Here is a 16,912-nt window from a genome sequence, read left to right as displayed (position 1 = left end):
TCCCTAATTCTAGTTACCAAGCATCGCCCCCTTGTGGCGGGGACACAGATACGCAGCTTACTCTGACATTCAGGCGAGACAGGTCCTCTACTTATTTACATCGAGATGGTTCTAGCTACCCACGACAACAGGACCATGATACCTATTCAGATCTACCTAAATCTATATATGCCCCTACCCCAAAATTCATAACAGCATTAATATTGTTTTGTAATAACATTAATATTATACTATTATCTTTAGTGTTGTTATTACCCTCACAGGAGGAGAAGGTATTGCATTTGGGTCTGCTTGTCTGTTTGTCCGCACAGAATAAATATGATTTTCTCGGCAACCGTTGGTCCGATTGGCAGGAAATTTCCACCAGAAGTGCAGCTCCACCTGTATATTTTTTCATGATAATTATGATGTCATAGGTCATGTGGTATGGGCGCCATCTTAGAAAAACCGAAAACCCTTGCACCTCTATATCTCCGAAAGCGCCACAGAGAAAAAATTGAGACGGCTCATTGTAAAGAAATCTCCATGGGGAATAAAATATGTTAATGATGATGTGATAGGTGCCTCTATCATGACGTCATAATTCGACAAGTACAAAACTTCATCCGATCAAGATGAAATTTATTGAGCGTCATCTAGGGATAAATTGGCAAGGGAAAAATTAATTATGACGTCATAAGTCACGTGGTTCAGCTGTTATCTTGGAAAAACCGAAAATCTTTGCACCTCTATATCTCTGTAAGTGCTGCATAGAAATAATTGAGACATGGCTCATTGTAAAGATCTCTCCATGGTGAATAAAATATGGTAATGATGATGTCATAGGTGCCCCCATGATAACGTCAAAATTCGACAAGTACAAAACTTCATTCAATCAAGATGAAATTTCTTGAGCGTCATCTGGGGATAAATTGGTGGAGAAAAAAAAAAGATGACGTCATCGGTCACGTGGTTCAGCCGCCATATTTGTTTTTAACACAAAAGCCTTAAAAACCACTGAAAACACATCATAGCGAGGGTCCACCACCTCTGATTGCTCTTTCTTTTTACCTTTGCCTGAGGAGAGGGTATTGCATTTGAGTCTGTTGGTCTGTTTGTCTGTTTGTTTGTCCGCACAGAATAAATATGATTTTCTCTGCAACCGTTGGTCTGATTGACAGGACATTTTCACCTTTAGGTGCAACTCCACCTGTGAAAAAATTTTATGATAATTATGACGTCATAGGTCACGTGGTTCGGCCGCCATCTTGGAAAACCTGAAAAAATTTGCACCTCTATATCTCCGAAAGCGCTGAATAGAAAAAATGGAGACATGGCTCATTGTAAAGAATTCTCCATGGGGAATAAAATATGTTAATGATGATGTCATAGCTGCCTCCGTTATGACGTCATAATTCGACAAGTACAAAACTTCATCCTATCAAGATGAAATTTCTTGAGCATAATCTAGGAATAAATTAGTTTAAAAAAAATAATGATGACGTCATCGGTCATGTAGTCCGGCCGCCATATTTGTTTCAACACAAAAACCTTAAAAACAACTGTAAATACATCCTGGCGAGGGTTTGCAATCTCTGATTGCTCTTTCTAGTTACTTTTGTCATTAGAAGCAGCCTTGGAAAAAGGCCACGATAAAGCTATTTTAATACAGATATATGCCTCAACATGCAACCCCCATGGCAGGTTAAACCCCCTTGAGGTGGGTGAGGGTGGGGTGTTAAATCACTACAACCTTCATCTTTTGACCGTTCGTCTCCCTGTCAAGTTTGCGTGCCATTGGATAAGTAACTACCAAATGCATTACTGTCAAAAATCAGTCAGTCAGACACCAAATTATATATCATAGTATGTGACTACGACACCCGTTCCCTATGGGAGTAGAAGAAATGGTCATTCCTCTCTGGGATATATAAGATTAGAGTCGATCTAGCTTTGTGTCTTGAGAACAATGGGGGTGTGTTCTTTTATATAGTTTATTGGAGAGCACTCACCAAGTGAACTAAGCATTCGAGCAAGCACTCCATTTGAAACCATTTGATAAGGAACGCCTGGATTGGCAAGCACTAGCTAGCTGCTTGGTAACTGAACACAACCCCAGGTTTGCCCCATTTCAGTTTTTGTTAAACACCAGTAGTGACTGTTTAAAAGGGTAATCATACGTGTTTGTGGTTTATAATATTTTTCCATCTGGTAAGGGTGCTCCCACGAAAATGGCATGATAAGCTGTTTATACATGTTAATATGGCGTTTCCTCAAAGAGGAAACACCCTTTGGGGAGGGGGAGATATTATTAATATTTGATATTAGTATATATTGTTAATAACATTAATATTATGCTATTATATTTATTGTTATTATTAGAAGTGGCTTTGGAAAAATGCCATGATAAAGCTATCTTAATATGGATATACACCTCAACACGCAACTCCATTGTTGGGGAAAGCACCCTTGGCAGAGAAAACCCCTTGGGGCGGGGGGAATGAATGTGCTGCAACCTTCATTATGTGACCCTTAGTCCTCCTTTCAAGTTTGGTTGAGATTGGATAAGTAACGACCGAATGTATCGCGGTCAAACATAGACAGACACCAAATTGCGTATTTTAGTATGACCAGTACAGCCTCTCACTCCGGGAGCAACAGGAAGGGTTCATTCCTCTTCGGGGTATATAGATTACAGGCGATCTATGGTCGGGTCTCAAGAACATTGGCTGTGTGTTCATTTGCCAAGTTTCTTGTGGAGAGATCGCCAAGTGGTTTGAGCATTCGAGCAAGCACTCCATTCAAAACCATTAAGGAACAGCTGGCTTGGCAAGCACAAGCTAGCTGCTTGGTAAATGAGCACACCCCGGTCTATCTCCCTTTCAATTTCGTGTTAAAACAGAAGGAGCGAGTTTCAAAAGTTCACGACGAAAAACGCCACGATAGCAGCAGGAAGGGCAATGTTATTAACCCAACCCTTGTGGGGTATATAGAGTACGGTAGATCTTCGCTCAGTTCTGGAAGTAAAACTTACCTCAGATGTCGGGATTCCTCCAAATTTCTTCATATAGTGTTATAAACAGCATTAGCCACTGTTAAAAAAGCTAATCATACGTGTTTGTGGTTTATAATATTTTTACTTCTGGTGGAGGCCCTTGCTCCCACGAAAACACCATGATAAGCTATTTTTAAACGTTGACTCGGCATTTGTTCAAGGAGGAAAAAACCCTTGGGGAGGTGAGATATTATTGGTATTAATATTGTTTTGTGATCTTACTAGAATTCACCAAATGTCTGTCTGTCCGTTCGAAGGTACCGTAAAAACTGCTGAACCGATCGCAAAGATATTTTGGGTGGATAATCCTGGGATCCCCAGGAGTAAAATAGGTGGATAATCCTGGGATCCCCAGAAGTAAAATAGGCTATTTATTTTTCCCAATTTCAGCTTTAGTCTCCAGCATTCTCAGGTTTGGACTCCCGCATAACATTCGCGTTTGCATGACGTTCATTGTGACGTCTTCCTTATGTCGAGTAACGGTACCCCCCCCCCCCTATGGGCGGGGCTTAAATTGGGAGGCCCAAATGAAAAGGCTAAATATCGGAAATTGAAGGCTTTTTTTCTTTCAAACGATTTATATAAACATCCGTTAAATCTCGATCGGTGCAGCCGTTTGTGCGGCACCGGGAAAAATAACGTCATGCGGGAGCAAGTATCAGCAGGATGTGGCAGTGTGGGAGTCCACGTTTGCACCGATCGCTGCACCGTGTGCCACACAAACGGCTGCACCGATTGCTGCACCGTGTGCCGCACAAACGACTGCACCGATCGCTGCACGGCTGCATCGATCGGATGTGGCATGAAGGAGTATCTGCACTTCGGCATGAAGGAGGATCAGTTCTAACAGATCGCTGTCTCCATCGATCTTGCCAAGGCTGTAACACCTATCGGCTCAAAATCCTTTTAACTGTTGATTTGGTACAGTTACACGTATCGGGAATTTGGTACACGTATCGGGAGTACATACGACATAGCGATTGTGAACACGATTATCGATCGCGATTCACGATCATCACGATCATAGTGTATCGATCACGATTTGAAACACGATGGAATAATATTAACCGACTAGCCGAAACCCGTGGAACATCCACGGAAGGGAGGATGTGGTGTATGGATAGAGTGTACCATTATGGATGTCATAGGGGATTTGCTTGTCCAAGTAAGAGTTAGGAAGAAAGATGAGAATGAAGAGTGCGTATATGAACAACGACAGGGTAAAGCCTGTAAAGCCTACTTTGATAATCATGAACCGTGGCAGATGCAGGAGTTGGTGAAACGAAAGGGGGGGGAGGGGGCTGATCATGACCTACCCTACGCTACATGGCCTACGCCATTTGTTGAGATCATGGCCACAACGGAAACGCAACAACTGGATAGTTAGGGCCTAGGCCTACGCCTACTTTTCGTCACTCGGCGAAGTACACTTTGTTTTAAGCTTTCAGAAGCTGAAGCCTTGTTATTTATTGCTTTATATGATACTGATGGGCTGCTGATCGGTTTCACTTCGTTGTAATCACAGTATAGGGAAGAAATTATGGTAAACCCACCTGATGAGGTTAGCGTACACCACGATCGACGACACCGGCACAAATGCATGCTCAGGATTGTCCAATCAGTGGACGGCTTGCTGTCGCCTTCGATTGTCCAATCAGCGGACGGCTTGCTGTCGCCTTCACCCAGCAGACGCCAATAAGATGGAGTCATATCGGCAGTTAATCGGATGCTTTTGGGCCCCAACGTCGGCTAATTCAGATTGTTCGAGTATGTCTGTACGTGATAAACAAAGAGCGCGGTTCGTAGATCGTAAATCCATTAGTGCCTTGGGCATCGGGTCACTGGGTGCGGCGTAAAAGGGATAACAAAGTCGAGTCCTTACGCTATTATTATATAGATATGAACAGTGATGTGGCTTTTATTGAAATTCTAAAGATACTGTTTAGATTTTGATGATTTGCGTGTGATATGATTCAACGGATGTTTATATGATCGTTTAAAATAAAAAAACCTTCAATTTCTGATATTTTGCCATTGCCATATGCAGATTCGCCATGGACCCACGATCGATGTTTCTCGACGTGAACGTACCCGTTTGTTTGCGAACAGGTACGTTTTTCATGGAAGTCCTTTACGAACTTGCTGTCCATGTCTGACGTGCGACTGAAGGTGCTACAGGAATGTGGAATTTATTGGTTTCATGCTTTAGCATTCACCGTATCTGCATTGCCTGTTTGCTTCTGGCCTCACACCCGTGCATAGCACGGGTATTTCTCTCGTAACATTAATATCACTATGGCATCAGTAGGTTAGGTAGTTGGTAGTAGGTACCGTACCTAGTTCAAAATGACACCATTTGCATTCTGGATGAGATTAATATTAAAAAAATTTACTTCTTGATTAATTCGGTGAATTCCGTCTCAACTTCGGATATTTCCGGCTGTGAAAAACTATCCCTTTCGGCCGCAAGATTTCTAAAAAAGAATTCTTCGTCAATTTTAGAATATTTGACGCTGTTTTCAGCCTCCGAAACGTGGTAATAAGCTTTTTTGAAATACTTTTTCAAATGCTCGAATCTCATTGGTTCCAGTGTTTGGGAAGATTTTCGTTGAAGATAACCAGGGCCCGTGCGGTCCCGGGGAACGAGGTTGGTTCCTAAAGTATTTTAATTACAAATTAGAGGTGCATAAGATTGTGAATCAAACAAAGACGGGTGAAACAAACTCCTATTGAACTTTTTCGTAATTTTTTATGCATACTTCCGCATCTGCAAGATGGCGGCCTCAATGGAGCAATTTGGTGCGTCAAAGCTTCGAAGTTCTTGAAGGATCCAGCAAAATCTGCTTTTCAACATAAGATTGTGAATCAAAAAAAGACGGGTGAAACAAACTCCTATTGAACTTTTTCGCATTTTTTTATGCATACTTCTGCATCCGCAAGATGGCGGCCTCCATGGAGCGATTTGGTGTGTCAAAGCTTCGAAATTCTTAAAGGATCCAGCAAAATCTGGCTTTCCAACATAATACGCATTCATTCACAACACCGGCTTCACCGGCTATTATGCTATCATTGTTAGTTTTGTTATTAGAAGCGGCCTTGGAGAAACGCCACGAGAAAGCTAACTTAACATGGATATACACCTCAACACGCAACCCCATTGATGGCCATGGTAGGGAAAACCCGCTCAAGGGAGAAAACCCCCTTGCGGAGTGGGGCAAATGAATGTGCTACAACCTTCATTATGTAACCCTTAGTCATCCTGTCAAGTTTGGTTGAGATTGGATAAGTAACGACGAAATGTATCGCGGTCAAAAAATCATCAGACAGGCAGACACCAAAGTGCGTATTTTAGTATGATGATGATGTTGATGATGATTGACGATAAGGTATGCGTTGTCTTTGAGAAGACTCAGATTAGATACTTAGGCGATTTATTACTGCCCAAATCCTCAGTTTGCCTTTGCTTCCCAAGATGGTTAGCTTACCTCAATCAACAATTTGTTGATTCTACCGAGGGTTTAGCATATTAATATGATTGGAGTTTTTAATCCTAAGATGGAGTTGTTTGTTTCTCGAAGCATGGATCAAAAAGCAATTAATAATTGAAATATTTGAACACAAACATTGCATTGAGGAGTTTGAAGGAACAATTGATTTATTTAGCTTTTTCCTGTTGTTGGAGTTTCCTTGTAGAGTTTGTAATTATTGGAGATGAGAATTGGTAGAATACAGCTTGAGTGCAGCACATCCAAAATGGAAATGTTTAATGTTTCCATCATCTATTTTGTTTGAAGCATTTATCTGAGGATATCATTTATTAGCATTTGAATGGCCCCATTTGCAGATAACTATATTCTATAGATTTCCTGTTTTGCATGATTTATTCAAAAGTAGATTTACAGTTTTGTAATAGTTAAAAAAGATAGTCCAAACCTTTAGTCGATGGAATATCGCCAGTGACAATTAAAAAGCCTATTACTCTTGAGATGATGACCCTGAGATTGGAAAGGCAGTGCTTGCCATTTTGTGTCATCTTTCTCATTTTGAAGCATAAATTGTGTTCCATTGTAAAAACACAATCGGTCATAATTCCAGCAGAATCCACTCCTCTCCCTATCCCCCCATCCACGGAAGCAGGGATGGATCCACATAGCCCCATGGAGAAGGATCCTGCATCTCGACAGATTTATATCGGCTTTTGCCTATTAGCCAGAAGGAAAATGATGTTCATTGCCCAGAAATATGCAAGATGGCCACCTTTTGCCATACTATTTGCAAAAGGACTCCTTGGAATGGGGTGTTTGATTTCATGGTTCCCAAACGTTACTCGTAATTAGCTTGCCCTGATTTGACAATGCAGGAAATTATGAATCGACATTACATTTAATTCCTCCATGTTTTTCCCATCTGCCCATCTTCCCTCACTCGATCTACATGTCGTTTCATCCCAGCCACCTCTTTATATTCAGATTTGGACAAGATTTCCCAGTGCAGCAAATGTAATCAGGTTAAGTTTAATGCTTCTAAAACTAATTTTCTTCCCATTTCTCTCAACTCTCCAATCTCCTTTGAAAGCTCCACAATTACACCATGTGATACAATAAACTTACTAGGTATTACCCTAACATCAAATTTATCCTGGAATCCACACATTACGCAAATAGCTAAGTCTGCCTCGAAGTAATTCGGAGTCCTGTTCAGATGTTGAAGATTCTTCTTCTCTCACAGTTGCTTCAACTATATAAAGGATTGATTCTTCCTTGTATAGAGTACTACTCTCACATCTGGGGAGGTTCTAGCTCCACATACTTACTGGTCAGAATTGAATCCAAAGTAATCCGACTTATCAACTCTCCCATTCTGACCTCAAAACTCGACCCGCTCGAATTACGCTGCAAAGTTGGTTCTCTTTCTCTTTTCTACAGATATTACTTCGGTTTCTGCTCCCAAGAACTTGCTGCTTGTGTACCTCCACCATTAGTGAGACCACGGAATACTCGACAAGCCACGAACTACATCACATGAATATTGTGTGGCCATCGGCAACTCAAGGGTGGACCGTTATGATGTTTGCTTCTTCCCCACCACTGCCAAACTATGGAACTCCTTACCTTCCCATGTATTTCCAAACAATTAACACCTTCCCCTTTTCAAAAAGCAGATATTTTACTTCCTCAAAAACTCTTACACTATTCTCTCTTTCTTCACTTTTCTATTAATGCAGCCCTTTTCTTTAAGGCTTGGCCTCGATGAGGACTATACAGTCCGTGACTGGAGCCTTCAACATAAAAAATGTACGTATTTAATTGACATGGTCTGAAAACACGTTTTGTTGTTTGTAACAAGCTTTCCGAGTGGTATCTACATATCACATATACAAAAAGGAGGAGCAGAGGAATAAATCTATAAAAATGAAAGAGTAAAAGGAGATAAGGGGAAGGGTAAAGTTAGAGAAGAGGGGAGGGTGTAGAAAAAGATAGGAGATTAAGGATGAAAGGAGGAGAAGGAATGGAAATTAATGGCAATACGAGGGGGATGGGGCTGAGATTTTGCAAGCATGTAGCATGTGGTGAGGATGTTGCGTTGTGGCCCAATAATTTGTACTTGCTATTAAATTTTGTAACTCAACCATTTTACTTGCTTGTTTCAATGTTTCCTCCCATCTTCCCTCTCTTTTTCTGTTTGTTCATTCCCTTGATGTTTGTCCCAGTATAACTGCAGTCTGTTCTACCTTGGTCTGTGAGCTTCATTCTTGTAAATGAAGAAAAAAAAAGTGAACACAGCTGGGCAGCAGGTTCACATGTTAGTGGGGAGATACCCCCACGTGGAGGATTAAGAAGAATCTGACATATATGACTCCTAAGTTGGTTCTGATACCCACCCATTGGGCAAAAGAGGAGTTTGGGCAAATGGGGTCAGAAACAGTCATGGCTTTAGGGTCAGAAGGGAGGATATCAGCAGGAGAGACTGAGTAGCAGAGACTGTGGGCTCAGGAGTGACAGATAATTGATCAGGATTGATGGTAGTGAAGGGTGTGACGGTGGAGACTGGTGCAGCCGATAATAGTGCAACCGGAAGTAATGCAGCAGAAGATCGTGCAGCTAGAAATAGTGTGACTTGGAATGGAGCACTTGAGGATGGCAAGGCCAAAAATGTTGCAGTCAAGAACAGTGCAACCAGGAGCGGCACAGCGATCTATGGTGCAGCCAACCAATCTACAATTGGGAGTGGGAGCTAGTACACTCCAGTGGAGTTACAGACAGCCTCTGAGTTAGAGGTAGACCCTAGATTCCTGGAACATCAATAGAGGTGTTTGTAGCATCAGCGGTGGTGCCAGAGGAGGTGGAGTCAATTGTGATAGGAGTTGGTGGAAATAGAGGAAGTCCCAATGGAAATGTTAAGGGTCAGTGCCAACAGTGGGAGTCCCATCAGTAGTACTGGTGTCAGAGGTGTTGGAAACAAAATTAGAAGGGTTAGCAGTGATGATATCAGACTAAGTGGGGCTCGTCACTGGTAGTGTCTGAGACAGGGCTATTGGAGTTGGTGGTAGAGAGGGCATCAGCGTTAGTGCTGAAAGGAATTGTAGCAGTGACAGAGGTAGAGCTACAGTGCCTTCAGAAAGTATTCACAGTTTTTCACACCTCTTGACTTTTTTCACATTTTGTTGTGTTACAGCCTGAATTTAAAATGAATTAAATTGAGATTTTTTTTCTCACTGATCTGCATATAATACGCCATAATGTCAAAGTAGAAATTTTTTTTATTTTAATTTTTTACAAAATAATTAAAAATGATGTACAGAAATATCAACGAGTAATTTAAATAAGCATTCAATCCTTTGAGCCAATACTTTGAAGAAGCATCTTTGGCAGTGATTACAGCTTCGAGTCCTCTTGGGTATGCCTAAATCAGGTATGCAGATCTGGATTTGGAGAGTTTCTCCCATTCTTCCTTCCAGATTTGCTCAAGCTCTGTCAAGTTGGATGGGAAACCTCAGAGAACAGCAATCTTCAAGTCCTTCCACAGATTCTCAATGGGATTCAAGTCTGGGCTTTTGCTGAGCTACTCAAGGACTTTCACATTCTTGTTCTGAAGCCATTCCAGTGTTGATTTGGCTGTATGCTGCAGATCATTGTCCTGTTAGAATGTAAATCTTCGCCGCAGTCTATGGTCTTTTGCATTTCGAAGCAGGTTCTTCTCAAGGATTTGCCTGTATTTGGCTCCATTCATTCCTTACAAGTCTCCCAGTGCTTGCCACTGAAAAGCATCCCCATAGCATGATGTTGCCACCACCATGCTTCATGGTAGGGATGTGTTAGATGGGTGATGAGCTGTGCTCAGTTTCCGCCAGACAAAGCACTTTGCATTTAGGCCAAAGAGTTCAATTTTCATCTCATAAGACCACAGAATATTTTTCCTAATGGTCTCAGTCTTTCATGTACCTTGTTGCAAACTCCAGACATGCTGCCATGTGCTTTTTTCTCCGGAGTGGCTTTCATCTGGCCACTCTCCCATTAAGCCTAAATTTGTGAAGTGCTGCAGAGACTGTTGTCCTTTTGGCAGGTTCTCCCATCTCTGCCAAGGAACTCTGGAATTGTGTCAGAGTGGTCATTGGGTTCTTGGTCACCTCCATGACCAAGGTCCTTCTTGTCCCATTGCTCAGTTTGGTTGGACGCCCATCTCTTGCAGGAGTCGGGGTAGTTACATATTCTTTCCATCTCCAAATGATGCGGCTCCTGTGCTCTTAGGAACTTTCAACACTATAAATTGTTTTATACCCTCACCCAGATCTATGCCTCCTCACTATTCTTTCTCAGAGTTCTACGGATAGTTCATTGGAGTTCATGGTAGGGTTTCTGCTCTGGCATGCACTGTCAACTGTGAGATCTTATATAGAAAGGTGTGTTTCTCTCTAAACCATGTCAAATCAATTGAATTGACAACGGGTGAGCCCCCATAAAGTTGTAGAGACATCTCCAGGATGATCAAGGGGATGTGGATGCACCTGAGCTCAACTTGGAGTGTCATAGCAAAGGGGTTGAATATTCTAACAAAATTCCACTTTGACATTATGGGGTATTATGTGTAGATCAGTGACAAAAATCTCAATTAAATCCATTTTTAATTTCAGGCTGTAACGCAGCAAAATGTGAAAAAGTCAAGGAGTGCGAATACTTTCTGAAGGCACTGTAGATGCAGGGATAGAATACAGCTGTAGTAAAAGGAGCGATAGTGCTATAAATGGACTCCATGATAGAAGTAGAAGTAGAAGCAGCATTTATGTTCGGCCACCCTGTCGAGAGAGAGAGAGAGAGAGAGAGAGAGAGAGAGAGAGAGAGAGAGAAGAGGAGAGGAGAGAGAGAGAGAGAGAGAGAGAGAGAGAGGAGAGAGAGAGAGAGAGAGAGAGAGAGAGAGAGAGAGAGAGAGATGGATGGATGGATGGATGGATGGTAAAGTGGTAGGATGCATGGGGGGAGCGGGGAGTAGATGAGCGTTAGATATAGAGAGAGTGTAGGTGACTCCTCTGCCTCACCGGCAGAGGTGTGTGCCAAATTGTGGTAACACTAAAGGGCAATTCAAATGCTCAGACCACCTTGAAGTTAATCTATCCCTTGATACCGTACAAAATAGATATGATGCATCGTTTTCAGATTTGCGATTGATCTATAAAGAGGGTAATTTTGCAATTAAAAGTCAAAATCTTCTTCTTCACAATTAGCCGTGATGTCACGCCATGAAGTCGACTGCCATTTCCATATTGTTTACAGGTTACAATTTCTGGTATTATGGCACTTCCGTATCGCGGTATGATTTATTTCTGGCATGCGGGAAGGTTCGAAGTCTTACCCAGGACGGACGGCCAACACTGGGTTAATCCGAACCCACAGACAAAGAAACGAACCAGGACAAGAAAAGTAAAATTCAACAAATAATGAATTTATTAAACATAATTGTAAACCAAATAAAATGAATATGAGGTAAAAACTATTTCCTAATTTGAGACGTCTCCACTCAGACTCATATGCAAACAAGGGAATGATAAAATAAAATAAAATGATTTGGTAATGGGCCGACACTCAGCTCTGCATCCCCAATTGGCTGGTAAGGCTTGCTGGTCATTCATCGCCTCCAAACTACCATGCGGGAAGCACACAAAATGGCACTGAATCACGCTCCTCGACGTCCCAACGTGAGGTACTTCTCGCGATGCCGACTGCCCCGAACCTCTCTTGTTCAGTCTCTTTCCACAAGCGCACACAAGCCAAAGATACGCCACCGCCCGCGACCAAGCCAGAACAAGGAGAAAAAGGCAAGCACAGCCATTCTCTTGAAAGCCAGTACACAAGACAAATGTGACCGTCTCCAACAAACGCCAAGCCAGAGGCAGCGAAATGCGACTGCCTCCAAAAAACGTTAGGACCGAGAGAAATGTGACCACCTTCGACGAATATCAGGACAAAGTGAAGCGAAATGCGATTGCCTCCAACAAATGCCAGGACAAAGAGACCAAAATGGTGATACCGCGTCTTCTTGCTCTCGAATCTTCCACGCTGACGTCACACTCTGTCCAATCATCGAGCACTACTCAGTCATTCCATCACGCCTCCACCAATTACGAATGCTGGGGTATGGCCTCTTCGTTACGAGCCGTCGGGGGGGGGGGGGGGGAGCGGAGTCTAATCTCTGTTCGGGACCATTCCGTTGACGTCGTTCCCTTGCCCGATCGACAAATGCTGTTTCTGTCGGCCCTAGCGATGCTGTGAGTGAATGAGTCCATTTGTTATAGTTGTTGTTTGGCGGGATTTTTAATTGTAATAAAGACGAAGGGAAGATCACAGGAGACAAGCATGTACAGGGGAATTTAACCTTTCAGACCCTATAATTAATTAGCACAAAACCACAAATGTGCCTGGCGTTGGTTAGCCCTGGCGGCGTTGTGAGCGAATGGAGTTATTTGTCATAGTTGTTGTATGGCGAGCTTTTTAATTGTAATAAAGATGGAGGGAAGATCACAATGGTAAATTACACACTGGGGAATTAACCTTTAAGCCCTAGAATTACTTAACACAAAGCCACGCCCCTCATGGCGACATGCAAACACTCTTAACCGGACAGACGGCCAACTTATGTACATCGAGATGGGTTCTTCTTTTTCATGACACTCGGAACATGCTCATCTATACGATTCTGACTTTCTTAAGGTATTTCATGCCTACCCCCTACAAACGTAACAATACTTTCTGAAGGCATTGTAAGTCCACCAATGAGAATGAATTTAAAAAAAAAAAACCCTGGAATTTTTGAGCCTGTGTTCATTTAAACCATAACTTGTAAGTTTGTCATAGCCTACATGCAATTGCGTGTCTGAGTGAATGACAATTTTGCTCTGAGAGCCAGCACTGAAAAGGGATGTTTTTGGGAGAACTCAGCCACCAAGGACAGAACATCTCTGAGGTAGTGCACTTGCCTTTGTCTAGTCCGGGTTTGATTCTCAACTACAAAATGGTGTCCTGGTGTTTCACAGGCATAACTTTGCATCATAACGTATGCCATCCTTTTTGTTGGGACATTAAACTGACTTTTCCATCTGCTAACATTTGTTGTCATTAAAGACAAATGGGTAGTACCTGACAAAAGGGTCGCCCATTGCTTCCCAGTTAGTCCTGCAGCCAACCAACCAACCAACCACCGTTTAGAGGCCATTTTTCCCCGCAAAGCGGGGGTTGGCCTTTTCGGGGAGCGTGGTAGTTGTTGTTTTTTTTGGTCCCCTTTTTGAAGCAATGTTTTACGGCCGGATGCCCTTCCTGACGCCAACCCTTTTTGCCGTAGCCTACATACTTTGCCGTAGTCCTGCAGCGTAGTCTGATATTTCATATCAATTGTTCAAATTTGCATAAAAGCACCAAAATCGGCACACATGTAGAATAATGTATTCCGAACAATTTTAGATATGGAGCCACCCGAGATTGTGCCTTGGACAGATACGGCGGCCATTTTCCAAAATGGCCGCCATTCTACTTTAGCGAAATGGGCTATATACTCTTATTTTCTTATTGTATTGGTGGTAGATATAAGGAACGTGTAAAATTCAGTAAACTGACCATGAAAAAGGCATATTCAAATATTATGAGCCAGTATTTTCGATAAAAAAGCCATTATTTGATTTGTAAATGGCTGCTTTCCTGAAACTTTTCGCTGAAAAGTACCCATTATTGGAGAACATGAGTCAAATGATATTCATCACATTCAATGGGTTTGGAATCAACAAAAATTGCATTATAGATTACATACTTTACTCTATTTTTAAAAGGGAACTGATAATCGTGATAATGACAAACTCAGAAAATGTAGTCAAATTATTGCACACTTACTTGACTTTGAAGCGGCTATGGTCTGTGTCTACTGGCATTCTCCTTCACAAGCACACAGTCCAGTGCATTGCAGATTAGCCTTCTTGCATTTGCAGCGGTTTCTACAGCCTTTTTTGCAGCCGCACGACACCAGCTCGAAGCAGCTTTTTGAAGCCTCAGGGAGTGTGGTCCAGAGCGGTTTGTAGGACCCATCCTCTGTTTCCCGCCAGCCCCAGCTTGTTGGTGATGGAAGCATGGGTTGAGGGACCAGGACCTGCCCCCAGACATAGCCACCCTGGAAGACTGATCTCTTCACATGCTGTTCCAAAGCATCGTAGGTAGGTGGGATGCGCTGGACGGAGTTCCTCTTGGCGAAGAGTTTCTTTCTGGCCTCGTTGACGTCCGTATATGGACTGGTGCGGTCATAGAGGAGCACTACAAACCTTTCAATGCAGTGCATTGTGTCATCCTGGATGTTGACTGGCATGGTGGTCAGGGTGAGCAGGGAATCTGTCAGTTCTGGAAACGAGTTCCATGTGGCCCAGGCAGATTTCTTCCCATGCCCCACGAATGCTGATACCATGTCACATCCGGTCATGGCGTGGAAGACAGGGAGGGCACGTGCCTTCTGTGGGCCGAGGGAGGCAGCTATTTCATGGGCAGGGATGTAGCGGTAGTTCTTGCCGTCCCAAAGGCAATCCAGAGTTCATCCACGCATGTTAGTGCGTGGGCTACCATCACTGCCAAGACGACGACGTCGGTGTCTACGGTTCGAACTTGAATCCGACGGTGGTCATGTTCTGCAGCATGGGCCACATGCAGCATGATGCGAGTGTCCGCCTCTTCTTGACTGCATGGAGCCAGTGAGCTTTCATCTTCCTGCCTTGGAAGGCAGATCACTGCTTCACCATCAGTAACTACCAGCTCCTTTGCCTCGTCATGGAAGGACTGCACCAGCACATCGGACAGGAAGGTGAAGAGCTCCACCTTGTTTGCGTCGACACGTAGGAAACTCTGCCAGTTTCCTGGTATGGCTGCGGTGCTCACCACGTGCCGTCGCACCCCTTTTCCTCATTTCTCCCTTGTCGCCGACTTCAAGGAGCCACCTTTGTAGCTATCCCAAATGAGGTCGAGATGTGAAGCACCACGCAGCTGCCCTTCGACGTATGGGATGAAGACTTGGTGGGCATATTCTTCAAATGTCTTGGCAGTGCCAGGCTTCAACATCTGCATGATGACGGCGCCGTCAAGGACAACAGAAGTGACAGCAGGTGCATCAGACTGAGCTTCAGCAACGCCTTCAAGGCACACCAGCAAGTCGCTTTTGCTACCCAGGTGTAGCTTGCCTGCATCAGATAACGCGGGAGGACATGCTTGATTTTCATGACGGAAGAACTCGTCCAGGTTCCCATCGCGGTTCTGGCTGCCTATGTAGAGCCTTGCAAATAAGGCCATATCATTCTTCATAGATGCTTCCTTTCCTTTGGGTGCTTTTGGTCTTCTGTCCGTTCCGAAGAGCGGGAGCTTGTTCCTCTTTATAGGTTCGTCAATAGTCTTGGTTCTGTCTATGAGGTTTCTGACACGCCCGATTTCCCATCTCTGCAGAAACGCGCAGGACACGGTCGTATGAGATGCTGAGACCCAGGCTGAAGAGCTTGTCCACTAGTCCCCTCTTGCGAGTCTCAGCGTGCAGCATCAGGCCAATGTACATTGGCAGAGGAGTTTCTTGAGATGTGGCATGTCTGACAGCTGGATGTTCTTGTGTCTTTGTACTGTCAGGGAATTAATATTCCTATTGACAATATTGCTAGAATATATCTCAATGTGATATTGTGTAAAGTGGAATATGTTTTACTTTACAAATGAGACAAGAGCAATATAATTCAAGACAGAATGTGTACCGCTCTTGGACTGCCATCTGTGTCTATCAATAGTTAGCCTGTGTTCCATAGATGGAGCACAGGCTGCAAATTCCCCCTCAGCAGGTCAGAGCATTTGACCTCTTGAACAGAAATAATGTGGTGCTCTCAGTCTCCCAAAATAGAGGGCTGGCCAAAGAGCCAAATAAAGGCTTTTGGATGAAGGAGTCTGGGCCTTTAAAAACCAGGAGAAGAGTGGACTGGGAGAGTGAACTGAAGAGGAGTGAAAACTGAAGACCAGTTGAACTGATCAACCAACTGGAGATTGTCAACAACTGAACGAGCTTCAAAAGACCTACAGACCGAGCTTCAACCAAGACCTACCAAACAAGCTTCAACAAAGACTGGAACAAAGACTCATTAAAGATCTCAGCTTAGTATACAACAAATTCTCTAAAGTGAATAAACCATTGATTTTGCTAAAACGAGTCTCTTGAAGTTTTAGTAACATAACACCAGTAATTATTATTAATTCTCCAAGAAGTGGTGGCCCGTAGGGACTCAACTGCCCAGGTAAACAAGGTAAGCTTTTGTTGTTATCTGTGTAGGATGATGTTAATCTGCGATAATTGTCTAGTGTTTGAGTTTTGTGTATTTTTGTTGAGATG

Source organism: Myxine glutinosa, chromosome 11, assembly GCF_964187855.1.
Source record: "Myxine glutinosa chromosome 11, kmMyxGlut1.1, whole genome shotgun sequence".
Taxonomy (NCBI): domain Eukaryota; kingdom Metazoa; phylum Chordata; class Myxini; order Myxiniformes; family Myxinidae; genus Myxine; species Myxine glutinosa.
This window is presented reverse-complemented; position numbering follows the sequence as displayed.